Source organism: Adiantum capillus-veneris, chromosome 24, assembly GCF_014529385.1.
Source record: "Adiantum capillus-veneris isolate H3 chromosome 24, ASM1452938v2, whole genome shotgun sequence".
Classification (NCBI taxonomy): domain Eukaryota; kingdom Viridiplantae; phylum Streptophyta; class Polypodiopsida; order Polypodiales; family Pteridaceae; genus Adiantum; species Adiantum capillus-veneris.
This window is the reverse complement of record NC_140954.1, coordinates 98,857,058-98,861,379: the sequence shown is the minus strand read 5'-3', so window position 1 is coordinate 98,861,379 and position 4,322 is coordinate 98,857,058. Positions and strand designations below refer to the sequence as shown.

General features: G+C 46.6%; 1 long non-coding RNA gene across 3 annotated transcripts; it reads left to right on the top strand.

The window, feature by feature from the left end:
* Positions 1-606: 606 nt before the first annotated feature.
* On the top strand, positions 607-3,671 carry LOC147426840 (uncharacterized). 3 transcript variants are annotated; one of them, XR_015186179.1, is made up of 2 exons: positions 607-1,939; positions 2,054-3,671. It is a non-coding gene; the product is annotated as an uncharacterized LOC147426840 (long non-coding RNA). The 3 variants fall into 3 exon arrangements; XR_015186180.1 differs by lacking the exon at positions 2,054-3,671 and having other exon boundaries at positions 607-1,652; positions 1,750-2,033; XR_015186178.1 differs by having other exon boundaries at positions 617-1,652.
* Positions 3,672-4,322: the final 651 nt, after the last annotated feature.

The window sequence follows — 4,322 nt, the reverse complement described above, 5'->3', positions numbered from 1 at the left end:
CCCCCAAGCTAGACCATGCCGCCACCTTGCCCGGACATATTCCCTGTTCCGATCCACAGCCCAAGGGCTTTTGAGTGCTTCTGGGTGCTATTTGGTGCTTTTTGAACTTAATGAACCATTTCAAGCACTAACAACCTTTGATTGAGATTTTGTAAATTGCCCCCTAGCTTTGGAATGATTCCCTAGGCTCGTGTAGACTCCCAGCTTCCATCTTGGCTTAGCAACACTTTGAAACCATGAATCAAGCCTCACTGAAGCTTCGGTCTTTCAGCTCTCTTTTGGACAAATATGACTTGACTGATAAATTCTAGCAATCTTTGTCCCTGGCAAAGCTAAGCATTTCATCAAAATGCAATTTTGATGATCAAAACACAATTTTGATGACAAGAGCACCCTAGTGGACCAGGAGCTTGCCATCGCCTGTTGTGGGACCATGGCACATTAGAGCTATCTTGAAGTCAAAAGGAGGGCCTTTTAGAGGAGAGAGAAAATGGAGCGCGTCCAATAGGGTGGAGGCGAATGTTATGTTGGATATTTTCCATAAACTTAAGGAAATAGGGAAATTTCGATACTGAAAATGCCCGTCCGGTTTTGGCCTCTGTGAAGTCGGCTAAATGTAGGATGTCCTTTTTCAAAGAAAAGCATCTCCCGTGCAGGTAATCTCTCCCCACGTCACACTGCACTTACTCCCTGCTGCCTGACTTCTCCTTCCCCAAACTTGCTCTCCCCGACCTTCTCTTTCCCAAAACTTGCTTAACCCAGAGATTCCTGAACACTATTCCCAAGCTCCATGGCCTCTGCTTCTCATCATATCACTTCTAGATGTTAGCAAGCTCTATGGCCACTACAGAGAGGCCTCGTAGATCTGCAACCTGTGTCTTCTCCATTACCGTGCCTATCTATCTTGGTGATGGTGGATGGACAGAAGTTCTTATTTGCAAAGGGTCCTGGGTACTTATGCAGCCACGTTGACGGAAGAGGAAGCACGGAAAAAGCGTCTTCAAGTGGTCATGGAAGGGTAGAGTTGTGGCTTTCAAAATCCAGTAAGGGAAAATAACAGTTAAAGAAGTCCTTGTGGAGCATGTGTACATGCACCATGAGCTTGTCATGGCACCAGGCCATGCCACAGGGCTACCACCTCTGAGTCCAAATGTGATGTATCTATGTATTGCTTATGTGTATCCCTCTTCCTACAAGGTGTGGCAACCTGTCGAGTGCGTTATTGGGGTCATGAGTGTACGCCATTCAGGCAGTATACAATTCGAAGGGAGAGCTGGGGGTAGCCTTGCTGAGGAAGGGGTGTTCTTTTATGACCACTTCTATTAGCTTGCAGTGGACCAGGCTGACACAAAGGGCTACATTGAGAAGCTCCTTCTAGAGGTAGAGTGGGATAGACTGGGTGGCCAGTACCAGATATTTTTGTGTTGCAGGCTACTCAAAGTAAGCTGTACTAGATGTGCAGAGATCATTGTGAGCCATCATCCCCACAAAACTTGTTAAGATTTCATCTTTATGCCTACCTCTATTTTTGTGGAGCTTTTCGGTATGTTCGATGTGAAGGTGACAAAGACCATGCTAGTCTGCCGGAACGTGGTCATTATGCTATCAGAAAGCTCTTCCACAAACAGTGGTATATGAAGCAGGTCGAACAGGTGCACTGCCACATAGCTTTGGACACACTAGTGGTGAAGTACATGTTTACATTGCAGACCTTCATTCACAAGAAGATTTTGAAAATTTTTCATGTAGGAAAACGGAGTCTTTTCCAGTGTTTTTCATACTGTTTTTCATACAATGAATAACATCATGAGCTTCTGCTCGAGAGACACCGCATACCTAGCTAGGTACGATTGAGGGCAGGGGACCCCCGGCCTCCCCATCGGGCTGGCGGTCCCCTTCCCCAAATCGTACCTCCCTCACAAAAGCTCATGATGTTGAGGTAAGTCACAATGTGGGAATTATTGTGAGAATTTGTCCAAAACTTCTTGTGATTATGTCATTCTGGTATGAAAGGAAGCATTACATTGAGAGTGTCCTTGTGCCTATGGACCAGGAATCTGCTAGCCGAGAGCATAATGTGATGGACAATGAGGTCTTGGATGATGTAGATAATGTTGTGACAGTTATCATTCTTTGACAAGAAAACACTCTTCATCAGCGTCGAATGGATATGCACGAGGAGTCATCACACATGTTGCCGGTGGACTTTTTCTTTGTGCATAAAGGGAAGCGTATGATGAAGAGAAAAGAGTTGCAGATAAAGTGCAATTTTTAAATCTTCATTTCATGTACAAATCGAATCATGTACGAAATACAATTTTTTGATGATCGAATCATGTACAAAATACAATTTTTAAAACTTCATTTTGCTCAAAGAATATGTCTGTGTGGCTTGAATATCATGATCATCATCTTGCATACCAGAAATTCGTATAAGACAAAAGTTATCTTGTAGGCTATCTTAGGCACATCTGCTGGATGAACCTTATCTGATGGTATCCACGTTTCAAATTGATCATGCTGAAAATAAAAGAACCCTGCAATCTATCCAAAATATCATCAATCCTTGGAATAGGAAACTTGTTCTTGATTGTGATCTTGTTTAAGACCCTGTAGTCAATGCACATTCTCCAAGATCCATCCTTCTTCTGAACTAGCAAGATTGGTGAGCAAAAGGGCAATGAGCTAGGTCATATCAAGCCCTTTTCTAGCATTCATTAACCTATTGCGTGATTTTGTCTTGCTGGCCGTAATAACTCTGTAAGCAAGCTTATTCGAAGCATAATTATGAGGAAGGAGATCAATAGGATAATCCTCAGGACGTTCTGGTGGCAACTTATCCAGTAAAGCTTTTGAAAAAAGCATACTGATCCCAACAAAGCTAACTTTGCTTCTCATCTGTACTACTCAAGTTGGAACATTTATTGTCTTCCCTTTTCCTTCACAAAGATCAAATGAGCAGAAAGATTACTTTTGGTTAATTTAAGAACAGCCTAAACCGATACAAGAGGCACTAACTGGCCTTTGAGCTTTACATTCCAAAATAACTGTCCTTCCCTTAGACTCTACAATAACCTGCATAATGAGAGTATCCAAAATACCCTTGTGGTCAGAGAACTACACCATGCCCAAGAGAACATCACACCCTTCGAGATGCATTATGAAAAATTCTTCATGACCCACATAGCCCTGAATATGAAGCCGAAGCTTCCCAGTAGGAGGAGTCATGAGTGCTTCTAAGTCCTGGAGCTGCCAGAGAAGCTGAGTAGGCAGGCCCCATTTCTTCCAGCTTTACGGCTAGCTTCTGTGCAAATTCCGGGGAGATGAAATTTGCCTGTGTGCCTGGGTCAAAGAAGATAAGTGGCGAATGATCTCTGGCGTTTCCTTAAGATTTGCAAAGCTCTGTCTTCGCATGACTCCTGAATGTTACAGGTATACCGTCTCTTGATATGGGTACACCTTCATCTGGTACCTGTGTTCTAAGATTGCTGCAACCAGACCATCAGGATCAACGGACACCTCCTCCTCTTCAATATGCACTTCTGTGGCATTGAGAGTAGAGTCAGACATAGTTCCCTTCAAGTTTTAGGTATCCCGACAATGGAACTGTAAACCGGCCTGGGACAAGAGTCACAGGCAGTGACCCACACACACTTGGGGAGACCACCAAGTTTCGGAGAAGATTGGCCCCTCAACCGGTGGCCCTTGCGATATTTCTTTACTATTATATAAGGGGTATGAGCCTCCCTAAAAAACGGCCACGGGAGGGGACCCCCCACCTAGACACGCTAGCTTCACTCCACGCACTCGTGCACCGTGGGGACTCCGCGCAAAGTTCCCCACAGCACACGCTATGACCCTCCGTGAGTGCGGGGGAACCTGAGGCTACGTGGGGCTAGGGACCCGGAACGCAAGACCCGCGAAACGCACCACGGCCGCCGACCCACGGAACGCAACCACGTCCGAGCCGGTCCCGTCCGAGCCGGGCCTCCTTGAAGGCAACTCCGTCCGAGCCGGTCCCGTCCGAGCCGGGCCCCTTTGGAAGACAACCGAAACTACGCCCGAGCCGGTCCCGTCCGAGCCGAGCCCCTGAGCCGGTCCCGTCCGAGCCAGGCCCCTTGAAGACAAACGCACCTTGACCTGAGCCGGTCTCGTCCGAGCCGGGCCCTTTTCTCCGCAAACGCGCCCACCACGCTTCTCCGCATTGACAGCCCAACCTCCGGATCGTCACACTTGGTATCAGAGCTACGTTTCCGCGACGGCCCAACCTCTGGGTCGTCACATATTAGCACTCACACAATGTGTGTCAAGTACAAGACAGT